Raw genomic sequence first — 16,196 nt, 5'->3', positions numbered from 1 at the left:
ATTCCCATAGAAGCCCATGTTCTGGTATGTACATGGGCTTCTATTAGAATTCTCAAGGGCATATTATCAAGCCCATTATCGCCACCTTAGTGGCAGTTTCCTGCCGCTAAATCAGCGATCATTTTAACGCCATTCTTGATAATATGCCCCTACATCTCTTACAGGGATTGTTTTTTTGGGGCGTGGGAGCAATTAAATTAGTCAAGTGGTGCTCGTTCAATCTAGCCACATCCTCGACCACTCCAGCTCTAGGAACACTTGCCTGTTCCACAACAACAAGGCTGCCTATCACAGACTCCTGAAACTGAACAAAAGTCATCTTTGACGCAGGAGAATACTCCTTGAACACAAAAAAATCGTTAAAAGTTGTTAAATTGAAGAGATGGATGGCAAACTTCTTATACCAAATGTAAGCCTTACAAACAGCAGTGTAAGGTTCCAACCTCTGATCTACTCTATCGACACCACCCATGTGCTTATTATAGTTTACAATGCAGACAGGTTTGCGCACTTCAGCAACCTGACCCCAAACAGTCACAGGTGAAGTACTCTCATTATGGATGGTAGTCAGCATGTACACATCCCTCCTGCCACAAATTTCACAGCTAGCAGCCCCTCACTACGCAAGGCACTGCACTGTCCCCTCTGAAGCTTTTTGCAAACAAGCTCTTTTGGGTAACCTTTACGGTTAGAGCGGATTGTGCCACAAGCAAAAGTATCCACTTTGAACAATTCCTTAAATATTTGCACAGCAGTGTAGAAGTTATCAAGGTACAAATGGTGACCTCTGTTAAACAGTCCTCTAGCAAGATCCCACACAATTTTCTCTGAAACTCCTAAAGTGGACGGACAACCCGGGGGGGTCAATAATGGAAATCCTTACCAGTGTACAACAGGAAATAATAGACATATCCTGTCCTACTCTCAGACAACATATACATCTTAATTCCATAACGTGCCCTCTTGCTAGGAATGTACTGCCTAAAAAACCAAAGTGATCAAGAACAGGCCAAATCTTAAAAAGATGGTCACAGTCAGGGTGATCTCTTGGCAATGCCAAAGCATTATCAGCAAAATGCAGCATCCAAAGTAAAAGTAAATACCGATCACGACTCATAACTGCAGGAAATATGACAGTTGCCATCAAGGAACTGGTAGACCAATATGAAGCCAGAGACGGCTTCCTTATCGAGCCCATCAAAAAAGTCAAACCTAAAAACTTCTTCATCTCATCCAAGTTTGTCATCCATAAACAACTGAAAAAACTGTATAGGCAAAAAAAAAATATCACAATTCACTCTACACCCTGCATCACCACTAAAGGCAGGTAACACCGGCTGCACCATGTTTGAATCAACCCAGAGTCCAGCACTACAGTGGGAAGCCTTACAGCACCAGGCTGCAACCCAAATGCCTCTTGCACCATCGGCACAACAGTGCCCTCCTCTAAAACAGGCACTTCATCTGCACTGAGAGTAGATTCATCCGCACTGAGAGTAGCCTTATCATCCGATGATTCCATGTGGAGAGAAAACTCACTGCCTGAATCTTCCTCTCCCTCCTCTCCCTCAGACTCACTGTCAGTCTCATAATTATGGTCAGAGGAAGATTAAAAAAACATACCAACCACCTGCTGAGCAGCAATTCTCCAGCTAGCCATAATCCTTACTAATAAAGGTAACTTGTCAAACAAGTCAACAACAACAAACACTTTGTAAAATAAGTAATAAACAAAATGCGTCTTTATCACAAAGACCTATATACTCCAAAACTATACCACTCACTTGCCAGAAGCAGCTAGACTCACCACCACATACTATGCACAGACACAGTAAGGATCAACAATATCCCACTACAAAAGAAACAGAAAAGAAAATTACACATAAGACAATGCAAAACACATCGCAAAGAATTTCATGCTCAAAACACTAACTAAGTATGCTGCTATATGACACCACTTACAAAAAAATTAATTCATGCATGACAATAATACTCAAATGGAGTAAACACAACAAAAATGTTTTTCTTACCAAATAAATGCAACTATGCAAAAATGCAGAACAACCACTGCCAATACAGCAAACAAGAATCAAAAACTTGACACTAGAATAAAAAGGAGAAAAAAAAATATGATCACATATGCAAATAATGCACCAGTTCCACAGACAATCCACCAGCCATGCTAAGGGGTAGGTGGGCCTAAGAGTATAAATAAAATATTCACCCCCATAAAAGAGGAGCAACCCTTTCCCAAGAGGCTGCTCCCCAACACCAAAATTGAAAAAACCCTGGTGTCTCTAGGGGCTTCTGCCACCTTGGGAGCAGATGGGCCTAAAGACATGCTGCTGGTCTGCCCCCCAAAGAGGGCAGAAATGGCTACAATCATCCTCCCATAAAGGGGAGTTACCCTTGCCCAAGGGGCCACTCCCCACAAATTAATCCCTGGTGATCTAGTGGGGGCCACAAACAAAATATCAAGATCTGCCCCCCTAGGGGGTGCAGACAACAAAAACATATTGCCCCCAAAGGGGAGCGACCCATGCCCAAGGGGCCACTCCCCAAAAGTTAACCCTTCGCTGCGGGGGTTAATTCCCCCGCTGTGCTGGGGGGGAGGGGGGCACGCACAGCGCCTGCATGCTCATGACGAGGTCAGCTCGTCATGAGGCACGGCGCTCCTGTGCTCATGACGAGCTGAGCTTGTCAAAGGTGCACCGGTTACCATGGAACGCTCAGCACAGCAGGGGAATTATCCTGAGGTTCTTTAATTTTGACTCAATCTTACATTTGTCGTCATTTTGTGTTGCCTTTACACAGGCTGCTCTATTCATAAAGTGTCTCTGCCCTTTGGACTGCAACGTGTTGAAAACCCCCTCTGTCCTTGTTTTGAAAACCAATCTTAGACACCAGCTGGCCTAACTGCATATAGACATGTCCTGCCATTACTGATTGACCTATAGGTGCTGTAATTGATTGACTTATGGGTTGGGCAGAAACACACTTAAGGGGAACGTTCTGGTTACACGATGCCTTGTTTTGAATGTTTTCCTATTGGCTAATATTTTGCAGATCTTGTATGTCCATATTAGGTATTTTGCATGCTTGCAAAAGCTAGGACTGCCCCTTACTTTTGTGCTAAGTTTGTAACCCTAAGCATATAAAGGCCTCTGTGTTCTGTACTCTTTAGACTGCCTCATTCAGTTGCTAAGGCTCCTGTGTGACGTAGTCTCACTTAATTAAGTTTAATAAAGAGGTCTTTTCATATTTCAGCTTCTGTGCTAACTTCTTTATTATCAAGTACCCCTGAGAATGAAGATTTTAAGTTCTTCAAATGGCTCCCATCACATCAGAGAAGTGACTTTCTGAAGGAGTGATCTTGTCAGGAGACTGAAATCTACTGAGGAGGACAGGACAGGACTCTTCTAAGGAAAGTACTCTGTGCACAGGGTTTCTGGGGATTCTCTGTCTCTGCAGCTCAGTATATTTCTGATCTTCCTGATTTTGATCCTCCACATGATGTCACTCCTGACTGAGAACCTTTTGGCGTGAGTATTCTAAAAAAAGACCGTTAGGTTATTCAGAACTTGGCAGTTAGAAATTGGACAATCTTTTGATTGGTAAAAGTAAGGTAGTTTAGTAACCCTTATTGTAGCTTTGGAATTTTGGAATTTGTGTTGGCCAACTTTGGATATGGATTTGATATGCAAATTGCAATTTGTGTAGACAGGTAATGAGGAGATTTTTCTCTATCTGGTTTTGTTGAACAGTGCACGTACGAAAAGTACTTTAAGCACTACTTTGATTATAATACTTGTATATTCTGCAGTATTTTTGGCATGCCTGTTTTCAAAGCTCACATCAAAGAATGTGTTGCTTTTTCTTGGCGGTACCATAGTGTGATGTGAAATTAATTAGCCGGCTCTCCTAGAAGGAATACCTAAATAGGTTTATGTATACAAACATATTTCTTCCTTGGTGATTCTGTATCCCCAGGGAAATAAAATATGGACATAATACATACAAGGATCCTTTGTTTTGTGCAATTTTATGAATGAAGATATGCAGAGCGATTTTTGGTGTTCTGCTAGCCAAAGGTAGTGAATTGAGTGTATTTTCACTTCTTGGACATACATCAGTCTGTTGGGCTGTTTTTGCAGTCTTTTGGAACACAATTGAGACGCGCTTCTTGTAAATATGACTTACAACTAGTATTTACAAATGGTTTGGTTTAAGTACAGTCTGTGGGCTGTCCTTTGTTTCTGTCCTGAGTATTGATATGTGGGTTAAATATGTGTTTAAATGTCTATGTGGTTTTCCCATTAGTACAATTTCTGTAAGTGAATAGCGATGGCGCTATTCACGAAATAAATGGCTAAAGTGCGCCGTATTGTGTATCCTGAGTGTTTGACCCCTTTCTGTTTATGTCTGAAATGAGCTCAATGTCTGTTTGTGGTTTTTCTTGATGTTTTCAGTCTATTAAGCAAAATGTCTAAATGCTAAAAACTAAAATTTAACACAGAACAGAAAAAGAATGAAGTCAGACTCGAGGAATTACAGAACCTCAATATGTGGAATTATCAAAAATGATTGGGTTTATTAAAAATAATTATTAATTATGCAAATAATTATTAAAAATAAGTGCTTCAAAATTCGTTTTTCATTATTCATGAAGCTTAATACTTATACTGTGACCTCCTAGCATTATAATTTAATTTAAGTTATGTTATACTGCATAATGAGGACATTAGCATATAGAATTTCACTTGGCAAAAGCGTGAAAAACTCATTTTTCTAAGCAATTACATGAGATATGTCTAATGTTCAATCTCTGCAATCTGTAAAGTACATTCTGAGGATGATTAATATGTATCACAATTATAGGATATTTATTTTTAAGTGCCCCAGAGATCAAAGTCGAAATTGAGTTAAGTAGACTTTTAAACAGCATTTTTGCCATTTACAATAGCTTTAAAGTGTCTCAAGCTTCAGTAAATGTATACATTTATGTATAATACAAACTTGCAGGTTGTTACCAGTTGAGGTTGCTTTTCATAGCTCAGTGAGCCAATGTGCCCGGTGCAGAGGTTTGTGTTTAATATCAGGGTTGAAGGTTCTGAGTTGACTATAGCTGGACCTACTGAAACGTTCATTGATTTAAGGTTGATGAAATGAGTACCATTGCATAGGGTGGTAGCAAACATTTGTTCTAAAGCTGGTATGTTATGTTACTATGTTCTGCGAATTCTTCACAGTAAATGTTTTAATAATCTAAGAATAAATACATTTTAGGCCCTAAAAGAAGTCATTTATATAACATGTGTTTTTAAATAGGGTTGATTATTGTAGGTTAGAGAGAGTTAGGAAGGCTTTTTGTCTTTGTCAGCGTCGGAGTGAGAGAAAAGAGAAGGGGGCTGAGAAGCGCGGAGCGCACGAGGCAGATTTTGACCTTAAGGTCAGTGAGGTGGGGGTTTAGAAGTAAGTGAAAACAGATGGAGAAATCACTGCTTGGAAAAGCTTCTCTGACAAAAAGAAATTAAAGCTTGCACATTGCAAGGCTTTCACGTCGACATCTGCAGCCTATTACATTAGGGCTTTTGTCTCTGAGAAGTGCATTCCTGACCAGCCTTGAAAAAAATAGCAGGGTCTTAAAGGGGGTTGGCGCACGGGACACGCAGAGTGTCTGTGAAAGAGTTCTATTTTTGGACAGTCAAAATTAAGGTGGTTTAGCATGTTTACAAAAGATGGTTGGTTACAGTTGATATTTTGTGTGTTATGTGCAGTGTCAGCAGTATGTTGAAAAAAAGATGTGTTTTTTATTATGACTTCTTTGAAAAGAAATGTTCGTGCATTTTTTTCATGATTTTCCATTTTATCGTTTTATGAATTGTTCCTGCTGGTCCTGTGTGTCAGAAGCGACACAGTAAGTTGTATTTGACAGCTGATCTCCACTGACTGGTGATCTGCTGTCAAAAGTGAGGAAAGTAAAAGAAAGTAATTTTGGTGTAATTTCGATTTTAAGCCTGACAAATTAAGCAGGCCGAATATTGGGTTTTGGGCTGCAGGTTCACAGTGCATAAAGTGCATGCAATGGTGTTGTGTGTCACCGCTTATTTACATATGCTATTGTACTTTGTCTATGCTTTTTGTGCTTGATATATAGCGCGTATATCTGATGGCTTGGCATGTGTGTGGTTTTTTTTTATGCATGTTTAGGTCTCGTGACCTACAATGCGCGCAAGCGCATTGAGGGATCGAGAATTCAAGTGCTCGAAATCCTCATGAAACCACTAGCTTTTTGCTGCGGTTTTCATGAAGTTCACGTGGCCACAGGCACGCGTTTTTGGGCCATAAACTTGCATTTCTCCTCCCCCTCCCCAGCCAGCTTCCCCCAGGCTGTAGCAGCACTCCTCCCACACCAGCACCTCCCCTCTCTCTCCCCGCAAACACAGCCTTTACTTTCATTTCTCCTCCCCCTCCCCAGCCAGCTTCCCCCAGGCCGTAGCAGCACTCCTCCCACACCAGCACCTCCCCTCTCTCTCCCCGCAAACACAGCCTTTACTTCTCCTCCCCTAACTTTGCCGTCAGAACTTAGTTTCTTGTTAATTTATGTTTTCGTTGCAGTGACTTTTTAATGTAGATTTTCCTAGTTATTATGACGGAAAGTCTTAATTTTATTAAAGACACGGAGGCGAGTATTATGCTTTCTTATCTTGCATTTAATACAATAGCAGCCAAGATAAGTGCAAGAACTACAGTTCCCAGAGGGCCAGGCAACAACTGGGCCATGGGAATGAGAAAAAACAAGAGTACAGTAACCAATCAGCAGTCACGACATAGATAAGAGAACACACTGACTGCGCAGCTTCCTCTTTTCGCTGAGAGCTAGTCAGATAACAATTGAAAATAAAGGGAAAATAGCCATAACCAGAAAGAACGCCAAAGTCCAGGAGCAGAAATCCTTAATCACTGGAAACCAGAGCCAAAGTCCAACGAAAGTATCCGTAGAAGGAGCTGGAGGGACCGGAGGGGGGATCCAAGCAGGAGATGAACGGAGCCGCTGGAGAGAAGATCTTCTATGATGAGGCAGGCGGTAAGGCCGGATTCGCTGTTGGGAGGGAGAACACATGTTAATAGTGTAGCGGTGGGATAATACTCGCCTCCGTGTCTTTAATAAAATTAAGACTTTCCGTCATAATAACTAGGAAAATCTACATTTTATGGCAAGACCGGAGGCTCCTATTATGCTTGTTTAAAGCAAATCAATAACATCAGAAGCAACAGAATGAACAGGCTTACAGTAAAACATGCGGAAAATACTGTCATTGGACCAATCTGCTGATCTCAGTATGTCCTCTAAACGGGAGCCAGACCAAAAGGCCTTAGAAGCCATGGCTCCTCTTGCCGAATGTGCTCCGAAAACAGAGACATCAATACCGGCAAGGGACATAACCCAGCGAACCCACCTGGCGAGGGTAGGGGAGGAAACAGGAAGGTGGGGTTTGCGAAAGGAAATGAGGAGTTGAGAACAAGAGGGCGTTCTGAGATCAGCGGTCCTTTGTTCATACATTTTCAAACATTGACCCACACAAAGTTGGGGTTGATCAGGAAAATAGGGATAAAAAACAGAGTCTAAATTAGTCTTCGTGCGTCTGTGAATCTGGAACAACACACCTGTAGGGGAAAATTGGCGAGAAGAAACATCCAAAGCTCTAACATCAGAAACCCTTTTGATAGAAACTAAACAAAGTAACATGGTAAGCTTGGCCGATAACATTTTGAGAGACAAAGCAGAATTAGAGGGCCAATCCAAAAACAGTTTAAGAACAACAGAAACATCCCACAAAGAGGTATACTTAGCCAACGGTGGTTTAGAGCATTTGAGGAGGCGACAAATCAGAGGATGAGCGCCTACAGGTTTTCCGTCAATTTGGTCGTGGTTGAGGGAAATGGCAGAGCGGTAGAGGTTGACAGTGCGATAGGCCTTCCCAGCGCTGGCCTGATAAGCTAGGAAATTGATAACCAAACTTAGAGGGGCTGAAAAGGGATCGAGAGACCTTTCCAGACACCAGCTTGCCCAAAGAGACCAGGCGGATTTGTAAGCTTTGGAAGTGCCTGGAGCCCAGGCCTGGTTGATAAAGTGAGCAGCCTCTTGTGAAATGAGGATGTTAGAAGGGGAAGGCCGGAAACTTTCCAAGCCGACAGAGTGAGGGAGGAGTCCAAGATCAGACTGTGACGCTCGCCTCGAGGGTTGAGCAGAAGATCGTCGAAGGACGGCAGAAGTACAGGAAACCAGATTTGAGCTTGCCAGAAGGGTACTATCAGAACTAGAGAAGTTTCCTGACGGCGGACTTGCGCCAGCACACGGTTGATCATAATGAAAGGAGGAAAGGCATAATTGAGTTGACGAGACCAATCCTGGAGGAAGGCATCCGTGGCCAGAGCTAGGGGGTCTGGACGCCAGCTGAAAAACTGGGGCAAATGGGAATTGAGGCGAGAAGCAAAGAGATCGATGGAAAAGGGACCCCACAAAAGAGAAAGAGAATGGAAGACGGAGGGACAAAGCCTCCAGTCGCTGGAGTCGCGCAGGAACCTTGAGTGCCAATCCGCCACAGATTTGAGGTTGCCTGGAAGGTATTCCGCTGTCAAGGAGAGATGATGGGCTAGACAGTATTCCCATAGACTTTTCGCTAAATCTGCTAGAGGCTTGGACTTGGTGCCGCCGAGATAATTTATGTAGCGAACCGCAGAAACATTGTCCATGCGTAGGAGTATGGAACAACGGATCCTGTCTTTGGAAAGACTTTTGATCGCAAAGGAACCAGCAAGCATCTCTAAACAATTTATGTGCAGTCTGGACTCCTCTCTGGACCATACTCCTCCAGTCGAGATTGGACCACAGCGGGCGCCCCAACCCGAGAGACTGGCGTCGGATTCTAAAACAAGATCTGGGGATGTGGCGAAGATAGTGCGCCCGTTCCACGCATCTAAATGGTCTATCCACCATTGTAGTTCTGTGCGGGACTCTTGGTCTAGAGCGAGGACGTTGAATAAGCTAAACCTTGATGAAGGTGCTTGATCTTTAGGCGCTGGAGGGCCCGATAGTGCAGGGGGCCCGGAAAAATCGCTTGGATAGAAGAGGAAAGAAGACCGACAATCCTGGCCAGAGATCTGAGGGAGATGACAGAAAGATGGAGCACAGAGGCAATCTCCGCCTTGATTTTGGAAATTTTGGAAAGGGGGAGGCGTAAAGACGCCGCCACCGAGTCCACAAGGAAGCCCAGAAATTCCATGTTCTGAGAGGGGAGTAACAAAGACTTTTCGAGATTTATAAGGAAACCCAAGTCCAGAAGAAGAGATTGAGTGGTCTGGAGATCTGTAAGGAGACCCTGTTTGTCCAAATTCAGGATAAGAATATCGTCTAAGTATATTATGAGTCTGATCCCAAGAGAGCGCAGAAAAGCGACCACCGGCTTCAGAAGTTTTGTGAAGCACCATGGTGCAGAAGAGAGACCAAAGGGAAGAGAGGTGAAACAGTAGGTCACTCCTGACCACTGGAACTGAAGGAACTTCCAGTGAGACTGGTGGATAGGAACTGTAAGATAGGCATCCTGGAGGTCCAAGCGAACCATCCAATCGTTTGGCCGAAGGGTATCCCTCAGATGAAGGATCGTCTCCATTTTGAAATGACGATACACCACAAAGTGGTTGAACCATTTCAGGTTTATAACAGTGCGTAATTTCTTGTTTTTCTTTTGGACTAGAAAAATGGAGCTTAAAAAACTTGTAGAGTCGTAGTGAGAAATTTTGATGGCATTTTTCTGTAACAAGGACTTTATCTCGGTGGAGATGAGGTTTGCCATGTGTGAAGAGAACACTAGAGGAGGAGGGAAAGAGGTCTGGACAGGAGGAGAGTAAAATTCTATAAGATAGCCTTGAATTGTGTTGAGGACCCACGGGTCTACACTTATGGAATGCCATTTTGGAAGAAACAGTTTTAAACGACCCCCTACAGGAGGGAAAGAAGAAAGGCTTACCTTGTTGATTGGAGTTGGTGTTGCGATAACCTTTGTGTCCTCTGCCGCGGAAACCACGTCCACATTGTGGATACAACTGCGGCTTGTATTCTTTGGAGGTGTCGTAGGAACCTCTGGAGCCTTGATTGTAGGGACGGCCAGAAGAGCGACCCCTGCCTCGTCCGGCCCGTCCAAAAACCCGAGGGGCGAAAGTCTTTTTTATGGATTGCTGGGCCTTGTCAAGAGAGGCAAAGGTAGAGACAACGCGGCTGATGTCGCGAACCAAATTCTCCCCAAAGAGGAGGCCATTTGCCTTAGAGCCGTGGTCCATAGGAGCAAGGTTAGCCAGCTTGGGATCCAACTTGATCAAAAGACCTTTACGTCTTTCATGGGTAATCGCTGCGTTAGCATTGCCCAAAAGGCAGAAGGCACGCTGAACCCACATGGAGATGTCATCGGCTGAAAGATCAGCACCCTCAAGACGGGCAGACTCTGCCATGTCGAAGATACGGGCCAAGGGACCAACAATGTCCAGCAGTTTGTCCTGGCATGTGGACCATGCCTTGTCAACCCCGCGTCGAGGGTCTTTACCAAATTTAGAAAAGAAGGTAAGGAGAGGTTGGTCGATGGAAGGGACAAGGGTGATTTTATTAGGGAGGGCAGGTTTGGGACATTCAGATTTTAACCTGGAACGCACAGCTGCCTCTAGAGGGAGATGAAGGCGGGCAGAAATGTATTCACCAACGTGATGAGAGGGAAACCACTCAGTTGAGTTGGGATGACGGATGGAGGACGGGTCAAACATGGGGAGACCCTCCGAGTCATACACTGGATCAAAGTTAAAGGAATCGCTTTTGGGTATTTTGGGGGGAGGGGGGTCTGTGACGTCAAAGATATCGCACAAGTCGTCAGCATCAGGCATATCGTCATCCGTGTCCAAAATGGTGGAAATTACTAATTTCTTAGTAGGAGACTCTGTGTGCTTGGATTTTTGCTTTCTCTTGCCCTCTGAACCGACAAACCCCTCCTTAGCAGGAGGCCTGGGAGGCACATCGGCCTCGTCCATAGGCGAGTAAGACTCGCTAACCAAAGCTGACGCCTTTTTAGGCTTTTGCACAGAAGCAGAGTGTTCCACCTTACGCTTTCTGCTATCCCCCGCAGATTGGGCCAAAACCTTGGACAACATGCTGACCATAGAATTTTCCATGTTTTTAGACATTCTTTTCATGGAGACTTCAACTGCCTGTTCAAAAGAATGATTAATAAATCTATGAAGGTCCTTTTTGAGAGACCCATTGTCCATGTGAGAGGAATTTTCCTCAGAAGAACTGTCATTTTCCATTATGAAGAAATGTGGTAGGAAAGGGTTAACTCTGAAGTGAGAGAGGGAGGCGTGTAAGGGGCGTGCACCAGGGCGGGTCGACCTCAGGACTCGGAGCGAGGAGACCGGGAGAATGGCAGCAGAAGAGAAGAGCTCCGGCGTGCACAAAGCGACCACTTTGGAAAGCGGTGGGCGGAGGCGGCAGAAAGAAGCAGCAGCGAGAAGCTCCAGAAGCAGTAAGAGCCTGCGCAAGGTGCGCGAGGACCGCGGAGCAGGAAGAAACCAACGGAAAGGGCGGGAGGGGTGGGGGAAGAGGAGCCGGTAAACAGAAACCGGACGGCAAAAAGAACACGCGAGTAGCGTGAACCCAGAGGCGCAAGAGCACGAAAAGAGGCAGCAGAATAGAGAAACAACTATAATAAGCAATAAAATTAACAACAGTAGCCAAATATTAACAATAAAAGTGCGAGCATAGATAAGGGAACACTTATCTGACTGCGAGCAGCAAGAAAAGAGGGAGCTGCGCAGTCAGTGTGTTCTCTTATCTATGTCGTGACTGCTGATTGGTTACTGTACTCTCGTTTTTTCTCATTCCCATGGCCCAGTTGTTGCCTGGCCCTCTGGGAACTGTAGTTCTTGCACTTATCTTGGCTGCTATTGTATTAAATGCAAGATAAGAAAGCATAATAGGAGCCTCCGGTCTTGCCATAAAATGTATGTTTTCATTGCAGTGACTTTTACTTGCTCATGGAATGACACCCACGCTCCTCCCATTGCTGTTTCGGTGCACATTTCATTGCCGCTTTTCTGTGCCTCGTATTTCTGTTCCCGAGCTCCGCCAGCAGCTCTTCCCGCTCCGCCCTCTGCTCTCCGCCCCCTGCCTCCCCAGCCGCCAGCACCTCCCCTCTCTTCAAATCTCGGCAGCTTCTCCTCCCCTTTCACTGCCCAGCCAGGCAGCCCCCCACCTCTCTGCCTCTAGCTGAATCGAAAATTAAGAGCGGTGAACTTTTTGGATGTAAATCAGTTTACCTTCTACATTTTTCACTTGTTTCCATGTAGCAGCATCTGTTCCCCAGCCTGCCAAGAGCAGCTCTTCCCGCTCCGCTCCGCCCCCTGCATTCTTCCAGTCCTCTCACCTACTCGCATTTCTCCTCCCCCTCCCCAGCCGCCAGCACCTCCCCTCTCTCTCCCCGCACACAGCCTTACTCGGCAGCTTCTCCTCCCTCCTTCCTTTTCACTGGCCAGTCCTCTAGCTGAATCGAAAATGAAGAGCAGTGAACTTTTTGGATGTAAATCAGTTTACCTTCTACATTTCTCACTTGTTTCCATGTTTTCATGAAATGCGACACATTTCGTTTCTGCCCGTGTTCAACTAGATATGTAAATTCAATTGTTTACTTATTTGCAAATTATATCTTTCATTTCAGACTTTTATATAGCGCCGTGTGTACCCTTCGGCTGCTTCAGAGAGCCACTATTAAGCTTATACAGCGCCTACAAATGTCGAAGCGATTCCCATTTGGTTGTAAAAATGCTTCACCGTTCATTTAATTCCATACTTATGTCAGGGTTTGAAAAGCAGGAGTCAGTTCAAGAGGGCACTCCAAATTAGGACGAATCTAAAAGACTTCTTCTTATTTTAAGGACTGACGCTTTGAATCATAAAATGCCTTCGGAGACGAATATATAATGCACAATTCTTTAATGGACGCCAGCTTTGCGATGCGGAAGTCGAGGCATGTATGCGCATGCGTGCTGGTGACTAAGAATTGAATTTACATGTCTAATTGAACACTGGCAGAAACGAGATGTGTCGCATTTCATGAAAACATGGAAACAAGTGAGAAATGTAGAAGGGAAACTAATTTACATCCAAAAAGTTCACCGCTCTTAATTTTCGATTCAGCTAGAGGCTTCCTAGAGAAACCGTGTGTGCCCTCTTATTTATTTATTTGAGAGTATTATTTAGCGCTACTTAGCCACACCTGAGCGCAACCCACACTGTGTGCATGACGTGGCGCGGACAGAGAGCTAGCGATTCTAAGGTCAATCGTGCAAGCCCTCAGGGCACGTGCAGCTGTCCAACTAGAGGAAATATTGTGAAAACATCTCTATTTTAGTTTATGGAAGTAGAAAAGGATAACCAGTCAGGAAGTGGCAGAGGAGGACAGGCCGGCTGCTGCATCAAAGGAATGCAAGCCTTTGATGCATCTCCGTGTCTCTTTTACTTTTTTTTTATTACACTTGTTTTACGCCCCCCCCCCCCGTGGCCCCTCTCTGACCCAGCCTGTGTTGTTTGCTCTGCTCCTCCTCCGCCTCTCGCACACCTCTCAGCCATGCCCTCTCCTACTCTGCTTCCCTCGCAATTCACGAGCTGCAGCCGATGAAAGCTGCTTCCACTTCAGTGCATCAATTTAGATTTAAAAAGTGATGGTTCTGCCTGACAAGTGTCCTGATTTCGAGTTCTGTGGTAGCCCTGCTTTATTTTATTCTCCTCGAAGGCTTCAGGGCTGAGTTGGAAATGAACACTTTGATAAATACTTTTTGTCATTTATCTGCCGTGCATTACTGGAATATTTGCCGAGATGTGTATCTGTGCTTTACTCCTGTTTGAGTACCTGGCAGGTTGCGAGCACCCTCCCACAAGCTTCTCAGCGTGCGCTCTGCATTCAGTACCGCAGCTTTCCTTTCATTTCCCTTGTCTTCTTGTCTCCCCTCTCACCACTCTCCTCTCACCACTATCCCCTCTCACCACTCTCCAATCCCTCACTCTCCTCTCTCCTCACTCTCCTCTCTCCTCACTCTCCTCTCTCCTCACTCTCCACTCTCCTCTCTCTCCTCACTCTCCTCTCTCCTCACTCTCCTCTCTCCTCTCTCTCCTCTCTCTCCTCACTCTCCTCTCTCCTCACTCTCCTCTCTCTCCTCACTCTCCTCTCTCCTCACTCTCCTCTCTCTCTCCTCACTCTCCTCTCTCCTCACTCTCCTCTCTCCTCACTCTCCTCTCTCCTCACTCTCCTCTCTCTCCTCACTCTCCTCTCTCCTCACTCTCCTCTCTCCTCACTCTCCTCTCTCCTCACTCTCCTCTCTCCTCACTCTCCTCTCTCCTCACTCTCCTCTCTCCTCACTCTCCTCACTCTCCTCACTCTCCTCTCTCTCCTCACTCTCCTCTCTCCTCACTCTCCTCTCTCTCCTCACTCTCCTCTCTCCTCACTCTCCTCTCTCACTCTCCTCTCTCTCCTCACTCTCCTCTCTCCTCACTCTCCTCTCTCCTCACTCTCCTCTCTCCTCACTCTCCTCTCTCCTCACTCTCCTCTCTCCCCTCTCCCCACTCTCCCCTCTCCTCACTCTCCCCTCTCCTCACTCTCCCCTCTCCTCACTCTCCCCTCTCCTCACTCTCCCCTCTCCTCACTCTCCCCTCTCCTCACTCTCCCCTCTCCTCACTCAACCCTCTCCTCATTCTCCCCTCTCCTCACTCAACCCTCTCCTCACTCAACCCTCTCCTCACTCAACCCTCTCCTCACTCAACCCTCTCCTCACTCAACCCTCTCCTCACTCAACCCTCTCCTCAGTAACACACCAGCATCAGTCTACAACACCACAGCATCACTCAACACAACAATACCACCAATAAGCACAAGAACAGCATCAATTTACTCAAACACAGCATCAATCATCACCACCACAGCACCAATCAGCACCACCACAGCAACTCTCAGCACCACCACATCAGCACTCAGCACCACCACAGCACCACATCATCACTCAACATCACCCCAGCATCACTCTGCACCACCACAGAACCACTCAGCTACACCACAGCATCACTCAACAACACCACAGCATCACTCAGCACCACCACAACACCACATCAAAACTCACCATCACACCAGCATCACTCGGTGTAACACCAACATCACACAGCAACACTCATCATCAACACATCATCACTCAGCGCTACCCCGGCATCACTCAGCAACACCACATTATCAATCAGCGCCACCCCAGCATCACTCAGCACCAACACAGCATCACTCAGCACCACCACACCATCAATCAACACAACAACACCATCACTCAACGCAACAACAACAACACTCAGCGCAACAACAACATCACTCACCAACACCACAACATCACTCAGCCCAACCACTGCATCAATCTGTCAAACAATTCAACAACAAATAGTTCAAATATTATCTAGCAAAAATTAAAAATTTAATACAAATTGAAGAATCAAATTTAAATACATTTCAGTTGTGTTATTGGTAAAACTTTGTGATTTCTCAGAACAATAGTTTTAAAACAGGGAAATAAACAAAACATGTACCTTTAATAATGCTACACATGTTACATTACATATTTACTAAAATAATCACAAATCTAAATACACGATTAATACTTTTATTTAGAAGGGAAAAAAATGTAACAAAAAAAATTCCACACCAAAAACTCAAAACTTTCCTATTGCGAGACCTATTGCATTTCCAATGCTTGTTTTGTTTTATGTTGCTGCTTTAGATACTATTACAAGTTCACCTGTGTTGTGAAGGGTTCTACATGACGAAGTATATCGCTGCACAACAGTTGGGTGGATTTGCGCTGATACTAAATTTCACAGATATGATTTTTCATCCTGTGAGCAAGACAGACAACACTTCACCAGTGCATGTCTATTTTGGCTATAATGGTATTGAAGAAAAACAACAGAGATATACAGGATCAAAGTGTGTCACCTGCAGTTTGTCATGATACTGCCCCCTTCCGTTAAGGAACAGGCAGCCCTAGATTTATGTTTCCTTGATTGAACCTAAGGATAAATTATAAATCTGTGACTCTTGTGCATGGTGACCTAATTTCTATATTAC

General features: G+C 44.9%; 2 long non-coding RNA genes across 2 annotated transcripts in view; both read right to left on the bottom strand.

The window, feature by feature from the left end:
• The window catches only part of LOC144781240 (uncharacterized), a 163,951-nt gene extending 151,467 nt beyond the window's left edge, over positions 1-12,484 (bottom strand). Inside the window, exon 1 of the long non-coding RNA XR_013600919.1 lies at positions 12,361-12,484. This is a non-coding gene — a long non-coding RNA (uncharacterized LOC144781240). The remainder of the gene's footprint in view (positions 1-12,360) is intronic.
• Positions 1-16,196, bottom strand: part of LOC144781241 (uncharacterized) — a 697,348-nt gene that overhangs the window by 514,875 nt on the left and 166,277 nt on the right. The gene's annotated exons all lie outside the window — the stretch shown is intronic.

Source organism: Lissotriton helveticus, chromosome 9 (genome assembly GCF_964261635.1).
Source record: "Lissotriton helveticus chromosome 9, aLisHel1.1, whole genome shotgun sequence".
Taxonomy (NCBI): Eukaryota; Metazoa; Chordata; class Amphibia; order Caudata; family Salamandridae; genus Lissotriton; species Lissotriton helveticus.
The sequence above is the reverse complement of the archived record's forward strand: the minus strand, read 5'-3'. Positions and strand labels throughout refer to the sequence as shown.